Genomic DNA, 22,773 nt, shown 5'->3' with positions numbered 1-22,773 from the left:
CAGAACTGGGAATGGTTTAATTTACATGCACATTGTTTCAATAGCACGTGCTGTAGCTCTGCCAGCAATAACAGGGTTCCTATTGGCTTGCTGTGCTAATGAAGGATGAAAGGCAGCAGGCTCAGCATAGATTCCTGCAGACCCCTCTGAGGGTATCATGGCCAGGAAGGTCCTGATGACTCAGTCAGTATTTGGCATCCTGCCTTAGGATGTTTTCAGCAAACCTCATATTGTTTTTGTCAAGTGTGAAAACTCAAGTTTTACAACAATAAAGTATACCTTTCTACCTAACTCTCCTTCTAACCTTTTAGGAAAGAAATTAGATTGATTTGATATAGCTAATCTGTACTGTTACAAGTCTCTTCATTGTTTTAAAGCTAGTACTAGTAGTTAATTTCACTACCTGTTAAGAAAACCCAATAATTGATGCTTGCTGGTTTGGGGGTATTTTTAAAATTTTGACCCTGTTTGTCTTTCTCTATGCTTCTGCCATTTAAAAATCCTCCACAAATCTATGAAGGCCTCCATCTGTGGCACGAAATAGAACAGGGCAGACTGATGATCAGGATTGCTCAGGGCACGCTCCAGAGCAGATACACATTGGAGAGAGATGGCCTATCTCAAACTGAGCCATAAAGTTTTACTACTGGCAACCAAGGTCCAATGCCTGAGCTTGTTGCTTAGACCTTCTTTATAGAGAAGTATGTATGTACTGAAAATTGCACTAACTTTTTCAGGGCTGTTTCAGACTCATTATCTCATTCCAGGCTATATATAGGACAGCTGCCTTGTCCTCATAAAACATCAGCCAAAAGTGCAGCACACAGGCAAGCTGCCTTGGCAAGCTGCCCACTGAGTAATTCCTGCCCCATCAGCATGCCCCCAAGATATAAAGAGAACATAACAAGGGCATAGAACTTTACCCAAAGAGACTTTGCTGCCATTTCTGATCTCCAAAGACTTTTAAAATAATTTTCTGCCTTTAAAACACTTTTTAGTGTAAAAAGAATGGTTCAAACAGATGGAATTACAAGGTCACACATACCACAGCCCTTCAAATATGTAGTATTTAGAAATCATCCTCTGAGATTTTGGTTCTGTGCCCATATGTAGGTATTTCTCAGACAATATTTTTGCCTGATTCATCACAATAGAGCAGACAGAAGTCAGGAAGCTTCAGGTCACATATTTACTTCAACTCATAGCTTACAAGATCAGACAGGAAGATATCTCTTTCCAGACTACCACTTCCATATGGCCCAGATGCTCCTGTGGTTCTCTTTCATGCCCAGCTCCTACTTTCACAGTAGCTTTTGAAGGCTAAAGGAAGACTCCCAGGAAACAAAGCAACAAGGTCTCCTGACATGAGCTGATTAAGACAAAATAGTCCTGGTGTCTTTCACTGTATGAGAGGTTTCAGACTGGAATAACGTGAGGGGTGTTCAAATCTTACCCAGTACTACACAGAGACATAGAGAATGAGCCAAGTGTCTCAGCTTCAGGTTTTGCTTAACAAGATCTGGCAGCCTGTTTTCACAAAAAGCTTGCTCTTGATCTTTCCATGCATCCTTTGGATCTGCTTCCCTCTAAAGGCCATTCAGTGAATTATTGTATTATCCTGAATGTCAATCAAGTCTTAATGTGAAATTGATTCTCAGATGTATTCCTTATCTGGAGAGGTGTTTGAGCTCCATGAAGGAGAGAAATAAATACTTTCAGGGTTATTTCTTGTTGTAAGACATCCTGAAAGAAATAATGTATCAGTAAAGGCAGAGATTTATATCAGCAAGCAGAGGTTTTCATGATAAAATCTATCTAAAAATGAGTGTTAAGCATACATGCTTTTGTAGTTCTTTATTGCACAGAAAAGTGAGCCACAAAAGTGAACTGGTTTTTCCCATGAAGAAGTTGGGATCTGGCCATCCTCGCTCCCAATCCCATGCTCAGAGGAGTAAGTGGTTCTTTCCAGATGGGCTGAGGCATTTGACCTCTCAAGCATAGCTGTGTTATTGCTGCAGTTTCATGTGATCCCAGGTAAGGAGTTTTGTGGTGTAGTAGAGCTTGGGCAGACTATGTCTTATATAAAAGGGTGAATTGCTCCTTCAGTTGAGACGCTCAGTTGTGCCATGAAACTGAGACCTTTAACTGAGGAGTTGGGACATCTATTGAACTCAGTGGATAATCACCAGCTGGAATGGCATGCTAAGAAAGTGATCATTTTGCCTGCTTGATTAAGAAAAAAAAAAAAAGAGAGAGACATTTAAGGATTAAAGGGACATTTTACCTGTTTGTTATTTGTGCAGGTCGTGGGAAATAGGATAATCCCTAAGCATACTAGTAAACTGAGTAATAATCATTGTCAACTGGCATTTTTGCACAGCTTCAGCTCTCTATAGGCATCTCTGGAGGGGAGGGGATCAAATCTTAGGTAAACAGAGTACCTCTCTCCAGACCTCTCTGCAGAGGGAGCATGGGAAGTTACACTCCTGAATTAAACTGAATGAATCAGGGCCTAAAAGAAGGCTTCCTACAACCTAAACAGAAGGGAAAAATTGAGGTATTTAAGCACAGGACATCTTAAAAGTCCTTAAAATACCTGAAACTTCCTGCAGGCCTGGAAAATATGGTAGAGAAGACGCACATCCCCCAGTCAGGGAACTGGAAGGTGCTTTTGAATAATTAAAATGGCACTAGCCTTATATGCTTATGTATTTGAATTGCTCCTTAGCTGTTTTTTTAATCTACTGTAATTGCCCTAATCAGAGAAGAAATTGTCCTTTGGGACTGCCTCTTCTCTCTCTGCAAACTATAAGAATCCACACAACAAATTTAGGCAAATCTTTTAGCTAAAGCTGGCTAAGATGCATCCTGCCCTGATATATAGATATATCTGTATCATCCTGCCCTGACACCGAGATACAAAAAAGTAGTAGCAGTAGGGGTCACTAAATGTTTTAGCCCCCCTCCAGGTGGCTCCCAACTATCTGGGGTTGGTTTTTAGAGACTGAAGTCTCCAGGTGCATTTGCCCACACTGACTGGGTCTTCACCAGGCCCTTCATCATCCCCACCATCATTGTCCACTCTATGTAATTTATTTTACTTACAGCATCTATTTTGGGGGTAATTAATTAATTTGACCAAAACATAAACTGGCATGTGTTTTTGAGGACAGCAGGCTCCACAGATAAGCTTTCCCAATAGATAGCACCTTTTTTTTGATCTTTAAGCTGATCCTAAGTACAGTTTTAGCGTTTCTTAAGACTGCTCACCTCTCCATTATGTAACCATGCAGCCTGTCCTGAAATATTCTCTCAATGCCTGCTGTAAACAAGAGTACTGTCACACTTCTCACTCTTTCCAAGGTCAGCCCCAAACTATAAAGTCTGTACAACTGCCATTGCAAGGCTCAGATGTGAAAAACAAAATTAAATGGTATGAGAAAAACGAATGCTTTCATGTACTCAAAAGCACCACCAACGAGGTCTCTTACTGTGTGTCACATTTAGTTCTCCTGAAAGACTGAAAATTTAATAGCGTCTGGACAACTGATACTTGGAAAGTCAAGTAGACTCATTCCGCAATTCCAAATAATACCAGTAGAGTTTGCAGTGGGATTGGGAAAACCTACAGGTGAAAATGAGCACGTGTAACAAATCAATACCGTGTTGGTTCTTTTTTTTTTTTATAAAGGCAGGTGAAAAGTGCAGGACATGTCCCACATACACAGGTCTCTAACCTGCAAGAATGAAGATGTAGCTCCTGCCCAGCAATCAATGCACTACTGAGTGTCACTGGGAATTTGCCTTAAGAAAGACAGCTTTATGGGACATTGTGAGAGGAAGGCAGATGGCCATTTTATGCTGTTGCCAGCACTTTTGCCCCTGTGTCCCTCCCTCTCATCAAAATGTGAATGGATCTCCACATCCAAAAATCTCCCCAAATCCAAAAAATTAAAACTGTGGGTAAATTGAGATATGTGAATCCTCAAAGAAGAAAACACTGTTCCTTGAAATATAAGGTGCACTATTAGAGGGGCCATTTAATTTGCCCCATAACATCTGAAACTCTTCAAGACAACACAGAGATAGCTGAGGCACCTAAAAGAGAAAAAATAAAGAGTAAGTAGGTGGGGTAAAATTGAATGAGTCAGTAAAGGGGAAGAAATTATCCATTTTTTACTTAAGCCTGTGAAAAGAAAAAAATTATTATGCATGAAAACAAAAGTGATGTCACTAAAGTGTGGCAAAGGATTTCAGGTAGAAGGTTAAGCAAGTGAAAAACTCTCCCTCTCCCATAGAGGTGCCATGAAGTACAAATGAATATGTGCAAAACCCCATTAGGTAACTCAGATGAAGAGTATCATCATGGTCTGACCAACATATGCTGAGGTCTACTCCCATGGCAAATTTGCAGTAGACCTTGCTTGGGAAAATCATTATTTTTAGGACAAAACCATTCACACTGGAGCTTCCCTACTTCCCCACCAAATGCCAAAAAACAGAACAGACATTTCCATACAGATCACTTTGGACAGAATACATTTGCCTCAAAAAATTCCCACCAACTCCTCCCATTCTACACACTAAAATGTAGCAGTCTTGTAACAAGAACAGATCCAGAGCTACTCCCAGTGGGCACCTCAGAAGTACATGTAAATTAACTGCCAGTTCTGCAGTACGGAGCAGTAAAGTTCTCACTCACCCACCTCCTTCGCCACCTGCTGAAGATCAGAACAGCCCAGTACCACAGATCAGAGCAGCAGCATCCCGCCAGCTGTCCCTCCCAGGGGTAGTAAATGATTCAGTGAACAAGATCTGCCTGAATAGATACCTGAAGAGACGCCTGTAATTCAGTTGAGGGCAGTAAGAGGACATGCCAAGGCAAACACATTCCAGGTACTTGCAACACTGTGTGAAATTTCACCCTATCATAAATAACACAGTAAATGTGAATGTTGCATTTCCCAAGGTACTGGTCAGACACAACCTTTTCCCTAAAGAGAAGACATGGCGGAAACGTATCACTGCTGCTCCTTAGACCCTGAGAGGCAGATCAGATGGATTCCTGCAGCAAGGATGACAATGTTATCCACTCATCCCACCTGCTACCTCTGGGGTAAAGAAGGATACTTCAAAAGCCTTGCACTCTGGCTGTCAGGGCACACACAGTGCATAAATACCTGGGAATGCAGTGAAAAAGGTCTATGCCTTCCTCTTTCCTGATGTGACCTTTTCACTGTGTTCTAGCTGTCCACAGTACGACAACTTGATTTCACCACAGTTTGAGGCCATACTCTACCACAGGCATAAAAACCAACCCACTCAGTATGATGAAAACAGATTTTTTTGTTTGTGTCTATACCTTATTTGTCAACAATCAGGTTCAACCATCCATGGATAAAATAGGCATCATCTAAGAGGAGAGAAACCCTTCCCAAGTGTGGCCACTGCAGCTGTTTACAGACAGAAGATGACGCAGACGGTTGCCAAATTGTGGTCTAGTTTATCACTGGTCTAGAAAGTTGCTTTTCCGGAGGTGCACAGCCAGTCACTCATTTCAACAGTACTACCTATTGAGTTGAGCAACTTTTAGAAGGTGGGGCTCACATCACTAATTTTAGCAGTCTAAAGAGAATGTCTAAGGTAATAATCTCAAAGCTCTTCCGCAATAAGTGAAAAGAGACAGGGATCCCCAGAGAAACGTGTGTGAGGTCAATGGACTGGATCACTCACTGGAAGCATCCAGCTTCCAGACATGGAGTTTAGAGTCAGTGGCTTAGGGCTTAGGCTAAATCCTAAACTTGAGACAGCTATATTAAGAAAGACAGATTCCATTCAAAATTAGCAAATGGCTCAGGCTTGCGGTTCATAAGTGAGACCCATGTTTGTATTACAAATTCCTCATGCATTCCTCCCTATCCATAGCCATGCTATTTAACAGTAAGTCTTTCTTATAAAATGACCATATATTTTATTTTGCTGTGCTTTCTTACCTTCACACCAGAGCACCCCTAACAACTGATAAGTTCTTCCTCAGGGCTTGCTATTACTTCTCACACCTGTGTTTTCCCTGCCCACAGGCAGCATATTCTGAAGTGCCAGATATTTCCATGTCTCCCAGGTCCACAGGAGACAGATTTCTTTCCTGCAGGTTTGTTTGAGACAGGTTTGTTTCTCTTTTCCTCTCCTTTCTCACTTTTTTCACTCTCCAGTCCTGTTGCATCCTGTGCATCCCCATGCTTTCGTGTTGTTTGCATGGAGTATCAAAGTGTCAACAGAACTATTCTTCTGTCACTGTGCAGAGTTCAGGAAGTCATGGGAAATTCAGTCCTCAAAGAACAGATTTTTCCTATCCCTAGAAAACCTACAGGCCCTACTGCTGCGAGATCCCGGTAGCAAAATGTGTTCAGTTCCAAGATCAGCTAGAGTGCAGGAAGCCATGCTGCCTTTCAAGCTGGCAAGAGAGGGGACCCACCACTAATTTGCACAGGCATGGCTGGGGGTGGGGAGCAGTCAAGGCTCACTGGGTGCAGAGCACAGCCAGATCTGCAAGATCTTCATTTCAGGGAAAAAAATGATATTTCTGGGGATAGTGGGGGCTACTGGAGCTCTGTACTGGACTCAGCCCATCATACATGGAATGCTTGTGATTGCTGTAATACTGAGCAGGAGCTGCATATAGGACCCTGGATTTTTACTGATGCAAAAATTTTGAGCATATCTATAGTAATTTTTGTGTAGTTGTGGGTAAGGGCAGCTGAGACCCAGCCTGCTCTTTGTGGAATGGCAAAAGGGTTGGACACTAAATGTTTATATATATTCCAGTGTTAGTCTTTTTCCCCAGAAGAAGTGGGTCTACATCTTTTCATATCCGTTTGCTGCCCCACTGCTCCTCCCTTTTCAAGGACAGTTAGCAAAGGTAATACCTGACAGCTCAGCAAAGCAGGGCCACCTGTCAGTACTGTGTCTAACTTGATCCTGCCTTATCCAAGCTGAGGAAGAGTGCTGGCCTAAAGAACAGCTCATTTCGCAAAACAGATCTCATTTCTTATTCCTGGCAAAGTGCCTTTTCTTTCTGAGGCTCAGAATGCTGGAGGGAACTGGCTATTCTGAGGATCCTCTTCACACCATTGGCTAAGACTCTGCCAAAGATGTTATGACCAAGGTCTGGCAGCAGTGCAAAGAGTAGTTTGTGATCTTTGCAATTTTAACATAGTAAATCCATCTGATGATGTGTTTTATTTGCTATTCATTTACTGATACCTAGCCAGCATCCAGGGAAATTCACGTGAGTGATCATGTGAGTGATCACAAACCTCCAGCATGCAATCATGTCATATCAGTGGAAAGCAGATTCTCTGCAAACATTTCTGCTGAGAGCATACAGACTCATTATATCAAACTCTGATAACTACCTGCTCAATTTTCATGTATCCTGCTTAAATTAGAAGATTGGAAGAAGTGTCATTCAGCTGAATTGGATGAGACAACTCAGAGAGGGGAATGTGCACGTCCCACCTGGAAAGCTGTCCACACTCCTTTTATGCCATTTCACACATTTCAAGTTTCAGACAATGAACCTTTCGTTTAGAGGGCAAACTATCAGCTGTCTCTTTTTTGATAACCAAAATTACCATTCTCCCAAGGTCAGACTGTCTAGGTCTAACTGTTTCTGTCACTTGCATTATCCGCCTGCCACATTTGCTTGTTCAGGGAGATAAGGCATGTGATGTAACCCTGAAAAGAGCTTTTCCTTCTTACAAGTGAAATAATAATTTCTGTTTGCTTTCCTCTGACTGCCTAAAGGATCTGATTGTTAACTCAGAGCTGCATAGATCTTAATCAAGCAATGTCACTATGAAACTTCCATAGTTGAGCTTATATTCAGACTTTCCATGTTGTTTTCTGCTCTGGATTTTCCAGGGAAATAGATACCAATGGAAATTTTTAAAATAATAAAAATCTTTGATTTTCCTTGAGCTTCAGTGTATTGACTTGGAAATCATATTTCACAAGAGGGCAGAGTCTGGTTATTAACCTCAGCAGCAGGGAAATTCACAAATCAGGATCCGTATGTGCCAGTACTTGTAAGTGATCAGAAATTAAGGATTAGTCATAGCATATAACAACTCTGTTCTAGGACAATAAGGAGAGGACTTCACTGTATCTACACCCCTTTTCCATGTTTTATATGCACCAAATATATTTTCCAGTAGAGGGTGCAAAATTCATCTCCAGCAATACAAAAGCACTAGGTTTCTGCCAGCCTGTATTTGTGAATGACAAAATCCTTTCAGACTATTTCTATCTGCATTTGTAAATATGGGATTTGACATTAAAATATCTGACAGTAAAAAATCTCATCCCATGACATTTGTAATATAGATGACTCCATAAGAATCTGCCCATTTTGCTTCATTTTACAGTCAATAAAATGAATTAGGGACTCAGGGACACAGTTCTCCCATTTCACCCTATATTTATCAGCTGAGTAGTTCTGCAGACTCCTTTGACTATGATACATGGAGCTCTGATGACTAGCCCAGATGTGGACATCTGTGCTTTGGCCATCCAAGTTAAACAGAATCCCACCTCTTGCATTTGCCAGGAAATGCTCAACAGTGACAGTGTGGAACAGGGTTACCTATAACATGCTTATTGCCAAACACCACTTGTCATATTGCATCATATTCACTTCAAATGTAAATGAACTTGTGGGAAGTTCTGATTACTTCATTTGTGGGGTTACCATCAATGTTGCAATACAGAGCAGAATGAAGAGTCATTTGCAGAGGTATTGAAGAAGTCTTGGCTGCAAGGGAAGGGAGAGGAAGAGAAGTGTCACTGTGGTTAGACCACATTGTTACTGATGGCAGCTGTCATACAGATTGATAACTTGCTTTATTCAAGTGTCATCAATCCCTGTTACCACTTCACATGGCCTTGGTCAGTGATCTTTAAACTTCACAGACCAGTGGATCTTGAGGAAGAGTTTGAAATCTCGAAGTAAATCCTTCTTGTTAAGCTTTCCTCAAAACTGTTCACATGAAAATGAACAAGCATGGATCATTATTCAAAATAATAACTCATTTCAAAGATACAAATGCTGTGAAGATTGTATCACCTTCACTGGATATGATACAATCTTCAAACGCAGTTCTTCTGTGATTTATGCACTCACAAAGTGTTGCTTTTGGCTCAAAGATGTAACCCTGCCCCTAAGCATATATGTAACAGTCATCACACAAAAACTCCTCAATTAAGTTGTCTCTGCATGCTCAGGTGCAAAGCCAGTGTCACATTTCTAGCCATGGTTCAGTCAAATGGGGAGGTTATAGTGTGCCCTCTGTGGCCTCAGCCTACAACAGTGGGCAAAATTTTGCATTTCTCTGGAGTCTCTGCTCTGAATATTGCTTGCCAGACACAAAGGCATCTCAGCCTCACCCTTGTTCTCAGCAGGCAGGGATAGCTAATGTAGTAGTATTGTCTCAACTTAAGAGGCAACAAGAGTCTGAAAAAAATATATGAGCATACCAATACATAAGGCAAGGTCAACCCTTACTGTCACCATTTAGAGATCCTTCCCGACATGGGCATCAGAAACTGGTTTAGGAGCTGGAGAAACAGTGTTCACAGCTGTTTCATGCCTTCCATAAAATACTCCAATATTAAGTAAATCCCTCACTGATTGACCTCTTCTGGTGTTGATTCTTCACTGCTTCCATAATAATAACAATAAAAGACACCAGGATTGAGCTCATAATCAGAGAATCGTAAACTCATAGAATATCCTGAGTTGGAAGAGACTCATAAGGATCACTGAGTCCATCTCCTAGCCCTGTACAGGACCATCCTCAAGAATCACACCATGTGCATTGGTCAAACACTTTTTGAACTCTATCAGGCTGGTGCTGACACCGCTTCCATGGGAGCCTGTTCCAGTGCCCAGACTCTGGGTGAAAAACATTTCCTGATATCCAATCTAAACCTCTCCTGACTCAGCTTCATGCCATTCCCTCAGTCCTGTCACTGGTCATGAGACAGAAGAGATTGGTACCAGCCCCTCCACTTCCCCTTGTAAAGGAAGTACTACTGGCAGTTAGTTTTTTTATGTGAACTCTTTAGGGAGCTGGTCATGAGCAGACATAATTTAAATAAGACTGCAAGTCTCAGGATGCACAGTGTAGAAATAATTGTGTGAACCATGCCTGGCTGTTCTGAAGGGAGACACAAGGCAGAACTGGACTAGAGCTCATTGACATGACCTGGCAATTTCATCCTTCCAATAGAAAATCCGGAAAGCTCTACTGATGAGTACAAATTAGTCCAAAATTAATCGCATGAAAGCGTGGTTATACAGGGCCACCATCATAACTCAGGGTATTCCCAAGCTTGCAAATATGTTGGAACAATAGAGCCAAGTCACTGAAGGTGATGGAACACTACAGTGAAAAGTATTGTGTTGCAATAGTACAGAGCATGGCCACAGAAATGCTAAACACTGTCCTCAGTGCTCATGTGAGGATCAGGAAGGGCTTGAGATGTCTTATCTTAGGTGTCATACAAGGAAAAAAGTGAAATCAGCATCAAATGCTGGAAGTCATCAGAGAAAAAAATGCAGAAACAACTCTCAGTTCAAGCGTACTGCAGCCCAACTGAAAACAAATGGACATGACTCAAGTACTTGACCTCCCTGTTGCAAAAACCTCAGCTGTTGCATGAACAAACCACCACAGAATGTCATACTTTGCTGTAAACTGCTGTTTGAGTGGAGCTGACAAACGATAGCGACCTGTGATTCACAACCAGCTCATTTGGGAACTCTTCTGTCATGGATTAATGGATTACACACTAAAGCAACTTCTAAAGCCAGACAGTGTAGAACAAACAAACAAACAAACAAAAAAAAGGATGAAAACCAAAATCCTAATGAAACTATTGTCCTGGTGGCATTTTCAGGCCTGCAAAGCAAAGCTACAAAGGAAGTACAAAGGAAGTACCTCTCTGTTTTGCATGTAAATCTAGATAATTCCTGATAAGGCTAATGAATAGCTGTAATTATTACATGCCCTACCACTTGTAGTAATGAATTATCCTAGGGATATAAGGGTGGTATGCAGTAGTATGTAAGAATATTGCAGAAGAAATTCTGTGGATCAAGAGAGGCCTTGTTGTAGACACCATTTGTAGTGTCCTATTATAGATTTCTGTAAGGAAAGGGAAAATAACATTTTCACCTGCTAAGGGAAGGGATGGTATGTGTGCTGGGTTATTTTAGTCTCCTCTACTTATCCTAAACCATTATTTCTCTCTTGCTATCTTATGAATTGCTTCATTATTGGTTTATAACAGTAATGCTTACTTATGGAAATGTGTATGTGTTTAATGTCATCAAGGAAACATGAAACTGTGGTTGGTGGGGTTGTTGCCAAATAATTTTTCTCCAGTATCTAGGAAATAATAGTTTTGATAAGAACCTGATCTCTTCCGAGATATAGTACGAGGCAGGGATATATAAAATTATTTGTATCACATCCTTTCAATATAAATTAATAAATACGTATATGAATGTTCTTGTTTGCAGTGCTCTAACAAATGAGAGATTTTCTTTGTGAAAAATCAGTGGTTGGTATTTCAGCCTGTTTGAAAACCTGCAGAGCAAATTCTCCTCTCAGGGGTGTGCATCCTAACCTAATGGCTTTATTTTATTTACCTGTGCATATTAATATATTCAATTATGCCTGTGCCACATAAAGGACTTGCGATAATTTCTTGGCATGATGAGTTTGTGGCATAAATCTTTCCCCTAAGCACAGCAACAAGCTTTGATGTACTCAAGGGAAGGCTTCCTTCACTGAGTTCAAAGTTCAGAAGTTCAAAGGCACTTCTGATTAGAAATTAACCAAAACACTTTACGAATGAGAAGGGAACGACCTATTCCACGCCTGAAGAACTTGGCAGGGGCCATTCCCACAAGCCAGCAGACCACCAGCGTGCCGAGAAATGTCTCACAGAAGAGAGGTTGAGTTCAGGGGCAACACAAACAGAAGAGTGACCTCTTACAGTCCTGCCTTGGAAAACAGAGCCCCTTGACTTCTCCAAGACTTGTTTGGAGAGCAAGTCTGCAACACAGTCTGTTACATGCCTTATTTACAGCACTCTGCAACACTCCAACCACACAGTAGATATTGAGCTGAATATCCAGAAGGATGCCACCCTTGGGACATCATACCGGTCCCAGGGAGTTCAAGCAAATCTAACCTTCCTGCCTTTTCTTGTGTGGCATGGAAACCCCTAAGCTGACAGACAGAGGCAGCAGGTTAATCACTGAAATGCATCTGGGGAAGGAGCCTGTCAGCTGACAGGCATGCATCCAAGGATGCCTCTGTTCCCTGCCAAAAGCCAGGAACCACATCAGCATTTGAGAGGCTCTTGGGGCAGCTGGGCAGTTTCTGCTTGCACAAGACACTCAGTAGGGGAGCCACCACTGAAGATGTGAGAGGGACAGAGCGATGAGGCCTTCAAACCCAAGATGCCCACTTGCTGAGCCACACATGCTGTGATTCACTGGGATGAGAACAGGCAGCCAATGTGTACAAATTAGGTGGAAGGCCTTGAGGAACCCAGGACAATATTGGGCTGCTGGAGTGAGTGAGCAAAGGCTGCTCAGTCAGCTCACCATGCATGAGATTCGCTGGAAAAATGCAAGAATTAACTTCAGTTGAACACAGGGGAGGATGTCACTTTCCTTTTGATTTAGCTGTGGTTTTTAATTTCTGCAGTTTAAACTCAGTCCTCAAAACCTGTCATGTCTTCCATTTCTCTGGTCTCCCTGTACAGAGCTGTGCCTGAGGCTGGCAACCTTCAGCCACCATTCCCAGAGAAGTGGCGGAGTGACATAGAGAGACAGTGGTGAGCGACATTTCTGCAGGCAGGAGAGAGGCACCTGTGCTTTTGGTCATGCTTAAGCCAACCTCAGCCTGCAGAAATGCCAGCACTGGGAATGTGCTGCCAGAGCTGGAGAACAGTTGTGGCACAGGTGGATAAAACCTCCTGCAAAGAATAGGCAGGCAAAGGGCTTTGAGCAACCTCCAGGGCATACACCTGCTCAACGAGGATCCCAGCTTGAGCTTAGATCCTGTTTGGGATGGGAGGAAAATTGAAACTTGTTCAGGCATGTGATCCCAAAATCAATATTTTCACAGCTCAGGGCATGTGACGTGTCACTGGAAGGTGCCTGGTGAGGACAATGGCTGGCACAGAACTGCAGCTCCAAATGGCTCCAGTCACTGACCAGCCTGTACACAGGCTTCTATGAGCTGCTGCCTACAGCCCATGCCTCTAGATTTCCTTTACAGGCAGGAAAATTCCTCCCATAAAACTGCACACTTTCCAGAGATGTCCCGTATTTAATGGGACTGGAGCAGGTAGGGTGGGATTTTTGGCTGGTAATAGAACTTCATGCATTTATATTTTGCATTTCATACTAAAGCAGAGAAATTCACACTAACAGTATATTCAGAGACTGCACAAACACCTCCTCCAGCCAAATTTTAGCATTTGTGTCCAGTTCTCTAAAGGATGCAGCAAGCCTGTAGCTTTTGCATACCATATCCTAACCCTTTCTTACAAAATCAAGTTTTTCTTGTATGTATTTAGAAAAGTTAACAGCTCCCAGAATACCAGATGAACAAAATGCTCTGGGCCATCTTTCCAAATAAATCCTTAATCCTCAGACATCACTGAAAGTAATTTTTGTCAATAGCACACTATCCAGTATAAAAACAAAGGGCAGTCGTTAGGAAAACCAAACACACTGGTGTCTCCAGTCTCAATGTTTGGCATCTGCTGGTGTTTTTATTTTGCTGGCATTTGCCAAGCAATTTACAATCAAAATCCACCACTTTGTCACCCGGAGACTTCTGAAACATGAATTTGCTGTTGAAAGATTTTCTGATTCCCATCTACATAAAATAACTACACCAAACACTGGAAAAGAAAAGGAAACTGAACTTGTCCAGAGCTAACACCAAGTAGAGATTTCTACATTATCCCATTGTCTCCCACTATACAAGTTTTTTGAAAACAAAAAGTGCAGTGCAATATTTGAATCAATATATTACCACCAAAATCAGAAACATGCTCAGTTTCCCACCATCAGCATGAGGCACCATCCAGTGATGCAAACTCTCCTTACAAACTGCAACCTAAGTCAAAACTGTTTAAGAATTTTTTCTAAAAGACAAACTGCATTTCTGATATGAAAAAAGAGACTTTACATAGTTCTAATACTGAACTGTCAAAAGTGATTCTGCTCTTCTTCACCCAGCTTGCAGATAAAGTGAATTAAAAAGCTGCAATGAACACATAAATGAGCCACTGAAATAAACAATCAGCTGAGAAAAGACACTTGAATAAAGATGAAAACAAAGAAGAAAACAGAAGAAAACCCCTCAGTGCATACCTGGATCTCGATTATCAGTGGAAAAGGCTTTATTTCTTTGCAAGGGCAATGACAAGGTAGAACTACTGCAACGTAATGAAAGAAAAATACTTTCTGTATGGGACCATGAAGGCATTAACATAACAGGCAAAGCACATTATGTCCTGCCCTTGGCAAATGTCTTGCTGGCTACTCTGGACTGTGACCCAGCAAAAATAAGCAGTCCAAATGAATTTTCTCCTAGGTAATACACTGCTTCATTTACTACAGGCAGTAGTGGACTGTTTCCTCAAGAGTCAGCATGGAGGCTGGCCGAACATTGCACTGAAGAAATTGGAAAACACAGTGCTGAACACAGATTACACACAAAAATGAGCTGAAGTGTTGCTTGGTAGACTCAAAAACTTCCAAGTATGTTTGATCCATTCAATGTTTGAATAGGCAGTGCTCTCAGTAGATGAGAAGATGAGAAGAACTTGATCCTATCCCCCAGCACAAATACACTGACATTGACGCTTATGTTTTAAGATTTTTTTTTTCTCCTCATATCTCATTACTGCCACTTTTATTTGTGATTTCTTAAGCTCAGAAAATTTAAATTGGATTTTAAATCCATTCTCTTTATCCAAGAGACTCTACATGGAGACAAACCCTCCATTTCACTGGAAGGTTTTATCCACTTCTCTTTCAAATACACACACCACGTCAGAAACCAAATCAAAACAGAAGGATCAAAAGGAGCAGTATTGATGATGAATCAAATGCACACTAACCACAACCGGTTTATTGATTTTTGAATCTGTCACATATTATTTCCTTATTCCCTTTGTTTCTGAATTGCTTGAGCATGTTGATTTAAGTCAGCTTTTAACTCCACTTTGTCACTGTGACCTTTTTTGATCCCAGTCCGTTTGCTCTCAAATTAATTACACTGCAGAAGCTGCCTTGCTCCAGGTTGTGGTTTTCATGTCCATGGTTAAATTAAATCTTTCTATGCCACCAGCTAGGAGAAGTGGTGCTTGACAAACAGTGGGGCCAGGGACAGTAAACCACAACACCCTCTTCATGGCACAACCATCCCCTGAGTAAATAAGGCACCCCTGTGGGAACTGAGGAGATGAACCAGAGGAAGGCATGTAGAGGAGCTTCCTTGCAGATGGAGATGCTGGTGGGAAGGTATAAGGGAGAAACTCACCTTCACCTGTCTCCCCTTCCTTCAGATTGGAAACTGGGGCAAATGCATGGTGAGGGCCAGGCTACTCCTAAGCAGGGCTAGGTAAAGAGCACAGTGTAAAAGATCATGCTGTTTTCTGCTCTGCTGCAGTTTATTTCTGCCTCCTTCAGGGCCCTTGCCAGTCACTTCACATCTCCTCAACCACTCTCTCCCGTTGCTGCCACCCCCTGTTAGCTGAAGCACACCCAGAACAGCTTTGCTCCTACATCCACTCGGGAAATGAGTCCCTCTTTTCCAGGTCTCAGAAAGAGTATTACACTGGCAGAGTTTAAGGTCTCTGTGTTATGCTCCTCTCTTGGGGATTTCTTTAGCATGTCCAGAGGCATCCTAAAAAAATATAAATAAAAAGAAGAGGATTACCATGGAAAATTTTCCCTTTGTGTAAACAGCTGAAAAAGCAGTTAAATGTACTGCTGTTATGAGCTGAAATACAACTATCTGTGAAAAGAAGATTTCAGATTTTCAGTGTGCTAAATAACAGGGTAGCAGGGACCACATGGGATCATGTTCTGGGCATAACATATAATCTGTGATCATTAGTGCACCTGGGTGCCACTTAGAGCGATAATAAGCCAAATGCAGCTCAGTGCTACTCTATCTGCTCCGGCGAGGTAACGAAACCACACGGTAATAAAGTCAGGTTAGCAGGGACCTCCAGGGGTCATCTAGTCCAGAAACATCTAATCAGATCAGCTTGTTCAGGGCCATGACTGGTTAAGTCTTGAGCACCTCCAAGGAAGGAGAAGCCTCTCTGGGCAGCCCACTCCCAGCGCTTGACCATCCTCCTAGTAAACAATTTATTGTTAATACCTAAAGGGAATTTCCCACCTTCCAACCTGTGCCCCTTGTCCTGTTGCTGTGCTCCTCACAGAGGGTCAGCTCCTACTTCTGTGTGTATTCTGGCTGGGAGCTGTCCTGGTGCCTGTAAAAATGACTGACGCCTCATGCCCAGATCTGCCAGGTGCTCAGGAAACAGCAGAAACCAGCTGTGGCACACAAGAGCTGAGGACATACTCGGTGGGAAAGCACTCCCACTGCAGGCACACCAATATCCAAACACTGTCCTGCCGCTCAGACACTGGTCAGGACTCAGCTTCTTTGTCCTTATGGCTCACTGGCAAGGATCACTTCTGTACACCAATTGCTCTGGAAAACCATTTGCTTCTCTGCCTGGCACTTCAGTTAAATCCTTCTGAATTCCATTAGATACAATATTCGTTTCTTTTGAAAACTTTCTAAAATTTTGCAAACTTTCTAAATTGCATTGCATAGGGCCACATCTTCTTAAAATCTATCTGGAGGTTTCCTGCCTTTCCACAGCAACCTGCCTGTGCTTAGCAAAAGTTAATTTGATGTGGCGGCCACTTCTGACAGACAAGAGCTGCACCTGTGCTGTTGGCCAGGAGGAATGCACCTCCAGGAAAGTAGGAGACACACTCCTTCACATTTCCTGCTGAGTTTGTTAAACAGGTTATAGCTATTTTTAAAAGATTGTATTACAAACTTTCAGGGAACTACACAGGCTTTTCTCAACAAAATTAAGACAAGCTGAAAAAAAAAAGAAAAAGAAGGAAAAAACAATGCATTAATCACAGTGTCAAGAAACAGAGTTGGTAATGTCCAAATGCACTGAGCAGAGAGAGAGAGAAGTTTATTGGCTTGCAGAATGCAATTTTTCACTCCTTTAAAATGCTCCAGATTGTCAGTTCCTATTAATTTTTTACTTTTTGTTATGTAATATATGAACTGCATAGCTAAAAATCATTCTTGTCCTGGCAGTTTACAAAAGACATGCAGTAATTTAATTTCATTCCTTTTCCCACTACTTAAGAAAAACAATGATAGCAACCCCAGCAAGGACTGGTGATTATTAACTGATGTTCCCAATCTGATGGATTTTTTTTTTTTTTTTAGGTGAGACAGAAACATTCCTTTGTTTGCTGTCTTTTGAGGAAGAGGATCTGGTTGCTCATTTTTTAGGCGGTGCTTTGTTCTGCACAATGCAGAGCACTGTGCAACCTCCTCACTTACCATTGTGTTAATCTCCTTTAACGTCTGTGCCAGTTTGGGGTGCCCTCCCCAGATCTAGCAGTGCCAACAGACCTGGCCTTGCCCAGGTGATTCCTATGAGCCTGTCTATGTTCCCCACATGTCTGCCTTACTTGTTCCATATTCAGATTCTCAGGGAAACCCTAGCAAACAAGGAAGCAGTCCTTCAGCCTAAGAAAAATAAACTTGGGGCTTTTTACTTTTGCACAAGTGCTCTAGGCACCCAGGAAATCATAACATGGCAAAGCCAGGAAAGAGTCTCAAGTTGCCCAGCCTATGCATGGTAAAATTACGAGAAAAATTACTCCAGGACAAAGGCATGACGACCCTAGCCTGCTTATCCTGGCTGCAGAACAAATGCTGTTGTCATCTGGTGTTTAACGTATGAGGCAATGATGATTACTTGTGATTTTGAGCCTGCAAGAGCTAAAATAATATCCTGTATTTCAGACTTGGGAGCAAAACCATCTCTGAAGGGTTCTTCTGTACATGGCAATATAATTAAAGTTTGTACATTATAAAAATTCAAGTATTTATTAATATTCCAGTTTGATTTGTAAAATGTATGTAGTTCAAAAACCTCAGTAGCCTGAGGTTGGTCTATGCTGACTGGAAGCTAGCCAGTGTTATTCCAGTCTGCAAGAAGGATGTGAGGGAAGACCCAGGGAACTACACACCTGTTAGTCTAATTTCAGTTCCTGGAAAAGTTGCAGAGATCACACTGGGTACTGTCAAAAGGCATTTAAAGAACAATGCAATCCCCAGGCACTGTCAACATGGGCTCATAAAGGGAAAATCCTATTTAACTAATTTCATATCCTTCTATGATAAGGTCACCCAGCTAGTGGATGAAGGGAAGGTGGGGGATGGAGTTTTTCTGGTTTGAAGTCAGGGTTTTCATACTGTCCTTTACAGCATGCTTCTGCACAAGTTGTCCAGCTGTGGGATGAATGAATTCATGGTGTGCTGGCTGAAAGACAAAGTCCAAAGGGTTGTAGTGGGGCTACCTCTACATGGTCACCAGTAGTGTCAGTGGTCACCAGTGGTGTTCCTCACACCTCATTCCTGGGGGCCAGATCAGTTCAATATCAGCCATCTGGATGCGGGACTTGAACACATTAGCTGATGATACCAACCCAGGAGGTGCTGTTGACAGTCTTGGGGAACAAAAGGTTTTGCAGAGTGATCTGGATACACTGAAGCATGCGGCTGTGATTAATGGGATGAAATTTAACAAGTCCACTTGTTGGATTCTGTACCTAGGACAGAATAATGCTGGGAACAAGTATAAACTGGGAGAGGAGTGGCTGTAGAGCAGCCCTGCAGAAAGGGATCTGGGGGTGCTGGTCAGCAGCAGGGTCAGCATGAGTCAGCCAAGTGTCCTGGCAGCCAGGAGGGCAAATCCCATCCTGGGGTGCATCAAAAGCAGCATCACCAGCCTGTCAAGAGAGGGGATTATCACTCTCTTTTTAACACTGGTGCAACCTCACCCAGAGTGCTGTGTGCAGTGCTGGGTCCACAGTTTAAGATGGATGTTGAAGTCTTTGACTGCATCAAGAGGAGGGCAACAGCTGGTGAGAGGGCTAGAAATCATGTCCTGTGAGTAGTGGCTGAGTACTCTGGGCTTCTCTAGTTTGGAGTAAAGGAGGCTGAGGGGTGATCTCATAGCTTTTTGCAGATTCCTGAGGAGGGGAAGATGGAGACTGAAGTGATGATTTCTTCTCCCTGGAATCTAGCAATAGGATGTGTGGGAATGGTCCAAAGCTGCACGAGGAAAGGTTCAGACTGGACATTAGGAAGCATTTCTTTACTGAGAGCATGGTCAAACCCTGGAAGAAGCTTCCTAGAGAGGTGGTTGATGCCCCAAGCCTGTCAGTTTTAAGAGTCATTTGGACATACGCTTAGTAACACGCTTGAGCTTTGGGTCAGTTCTGAAGTATCAGGCAGCTGGAATATATGATCAATACAGGTCCCTTCCAACTGAAATAGACTGTTCAAAACACATACTAATATTTCTCCCCTAAATACAACTGTTATGCCCATGAGTCAATGAAAGTTGCCACAAAAAATGAATCACAGGGGTTGTTTTTCTTAAAAAAAGACATGAGTACCTTTATTAAGTCCAAGGGAATGAACAAAGTCCCCAGTCCAAGGGAATAAACCCCATAGTCAAATGATCCAACACAAAACTGACATGATCAACTCATGACCAACAAGAAAACAGAAATCAGTCCCACAGTGGTATGAGGAACTTTCCCAAGTCATAATTTGTCCCGAAACACAGGAACAAAAACACCCCAAAAAAACAATCCAACAAAAAAAACCCCAAAACAAAGGTCAAGTCTTTTGCTCTACTACATAAACTATAAATAGGTAAGAAAGCCAAGTAAGCAAATCCACCAGAGCTATGGTGGCAGGAAGACAGAGGTTGAAGGGAGACATAGAAATGTCTTCATATGGATATTAAAGTTCCTATCACATCAACAGGGAGAAAAGAGACCATTGTATCCTTGAAAACTGGAATATGCATGAGTTAAACTCACAGTAAAGGGATTTGTCATTGCACAAGAGAAAGAAGCTGAGAAAATTATACAGGGGAAAAACACAGCCTCCCAGATGAAAGTTTTCCAATATCTTATCCCTGCAGATTTCAGCCAGCATGAAAAAAATGTCACAGGGGAAGAGTATCTCTTGCAACTTCCCTTACTCTTCAGCCTGGGGTGAACACTCAGCTGTGCATTGTCATTTTGTGTATACATCACCAAAGCTGAGATCAGAAGTGCAACATCTTGCTCCGATTTTAGATGAGAAAGATGGTAACAACTGGCCTAGTAACATAAAACATCCACAGAAACAACAGTGTCAGGAGATGAAAGGAGGAGCCTTTCCTTGAAGTAAAGCAAGTCTGATTCTCATGTACACAGAGGCCTCTTTGGAGCCTGGATAAAATAGGGCTTACAAGGGAATGAATGTATAAATTAGCCCAGCTTGAAGGGCCCTTATGGGCAGGCAGAGAGTGGGTTTGAGGTTGAAATAATTTCATTTGTCCTAAGCCACCTGCATGGGCTGGCCCTGGAGTCCCTGGCAGCAGACAGGCAGCCCTCAGAGAGATGTGGATCTGCACATGGCAGCCAACTCCATCTCTGCTGAAAGCAGCATGGTCTGGGACAGCACAAATGGCTGTTGGACATCATAGCCAGAGGCCACGGCAGCTTCAGCAGGGTCACCATCCCTCAGGAGGGTCACTCACCAGCCTGACACTTCTGCTGGCCCTCTGGGAAGCAGTTCCTATGCTCTTCAGGAAGACCCTCTTCCTCTCCTTCCCAGGCTCAGGCCTAGAGGTGTCCTGGCTGTGTTCCTGTCCTTCAACACTCAGTCCAGCCTTCTGGTTATCACATGACAGCAACCAAAAAGTTCTGAGGGGCCCTGGCCAAAAGCTACTCCCAAATGCTACTCCCTGGATTCACCAAAGCAGTGTTATCAACAAAAGAAGAGGAGAGCTTCCCATGTCATGAAAACATGATGACACAGGTTTGGACTTGAGTCTCCTACCTCAGACTTGATTAGACCTTAGCTGATAGCTTGGATTGCTCTACTTTACCACCACTAACATAACTCCAGTCTGCAAGATCTCAAAGAGCTATGATGGAGGAAAAGGCTAAAAAAATATTTATTTCCTTTTTCCCTTCTGCTGCTATGCCCTACTGTAACTTGATTATAACATCATGGAGATGGGACCTGGGTCTATGGTCATCTCGGTGTTCTGAAGGGAGCTCTGGTTACAGCCTGACACCAAACTGGAGAGTGGCTCACCTTCTTCATGACCCTGTTTCTTTTCCATCCTAGGGAGAAAAGAAGGCATCTTGGCACAGAGGTTGAATGGAGCTGTAGCATGCCCCATTCCCAATGCTGCTGCACAAACAAGCCTTCCTGCCTGCTTTCCCCTCTCCCTCTTTCTTGCCAATGCTGCTGTCATCTGAAAGTCAGAGGGTACCAAGGAGGCAAAGAGCAGGCGGAGAGCCACTATATCAGTAAATGCATCTGTGGACCCCCTTTTATCCTGCTGGACCATTAACAGATCAACAAACACCCTGTTCCCACTGAGCTCTGACACACATCCAAAGGTACACCCAACTCTGAGGTTTTTCTCTTTTTTTTTTTGTTTTAATATATGGGTCTGTAAGGTGATTACATCCGGGTTTGTGTCCACACGGCAAAACCAAAGAGCATTCATCAGAAGAATAATGATTCAAATGTGGCTTCTTATCCTCCAGTGATTGCCCATCTGGCAAAAAGGTTTAGAAAATGTAACAATAGTTTTGAAATAAATAGGAGGAAAGTAAAGACCGGCAGTGTACTTTCCACATCAATGGCAAATATACTACTGATGTGGAAAGTAAACAGCTTCAAACAGGAGGAGAAACCACTGTGGATAACTCTCCACCTGTGAGCTGCAGGCTTGAATGCCACTGCATGAAAACTGAAGTAGAAAATCCCAAGTTCATCACCTCACATTGCAAAAACAGGTATCAAACGCTCTATCACCTGTGGCTGGGTAATATCAGGGGCCAGCAGAAATTCAGAGGATTAAAAAACCCAGTTACGCATTTCAAAATCTTATGTCCCTGTAGGAATATGGAGCGCTCACAGTCTGCACACCTGCATTCTACAAGCATTCCTCAAAGCCACCCTCCTGGCCAGGCTGATTGTGGGGAGGATGGCCCGGGGGGCATACGGAAAGAGATGCAAACCTGCAGCTGGGGAGGAGATGCTAAGGACACACCTGTCCCATTGCTGCCACCCCCTCCCGACCCCCGCACGAGCACCTGCAGAGGAAGGGGAATCGAACCCCAAATTACAGGTCGCGCCGCGGTTTGCTCTTGGGTCTGGTTCACTTCTCCACCCCGGGGAGCACGCCGACGGGCCGGGCCGGGCCGGGGTCCGCTCTGGGAGCCCGGGGCGATGCCGGGGCCGGGCGGGGCGGGGCCGGTCCCGGGGCGATGCCGGGAGCTGCCGGTGCTGATTGGGCTGCGCTGCCGCGGCCGCC

General features: G+C 43.0%; 1 protein-coding gene and 1 long non-coding RNA gene across 2 annotated transcripts in view; one reads left to right on the top strand and one right to left on the bottom strand.

Annotated features, from left to right (window-relative positions):
* The window catches only part of CLDN10 (claudin 10), a 54,366-nt gene that overhangs the window by 18,279 nt on the left and 13,314 nt on the right, over window positions 1-22,773 (top strand). The window lies entirely within an intron of this gene.
* On the bottom strand, window positions 1,848-22,677 carry LOC131588683 (uncharacterized). The gene is made up of 3 exons (XR_009279638.1): window positions 22,553-22,677; window positions 14,465-16,004; window positions 1,848-4,098 (listed from the first exon to the last, which is right to left on the bottom strand). It is a non-coding gene; the product is annotated as an uncharacterized LOC131588683 (long non-coding RNA).

The sequence above is a fragment of the Poecile atricapillus genome, chromosome 1, assembly GCF_030490865.1.
Source record: "Poecile atricapillus isolate bPoeAtr1 chromosome 1, bPoeAtr1.hap1, whole genome shotgun sequence".
NCBI classification, from domain to species: Eukaryota; Metazoa; Chordata; class Aves; order Passeriformes; family Paridae; genus Poecile; species Poecile atricapillus.
Note: the sequence above shows the minus strand (reverse complement) of the source record. Positions and strands in the feature narration are given on the sequence as shown.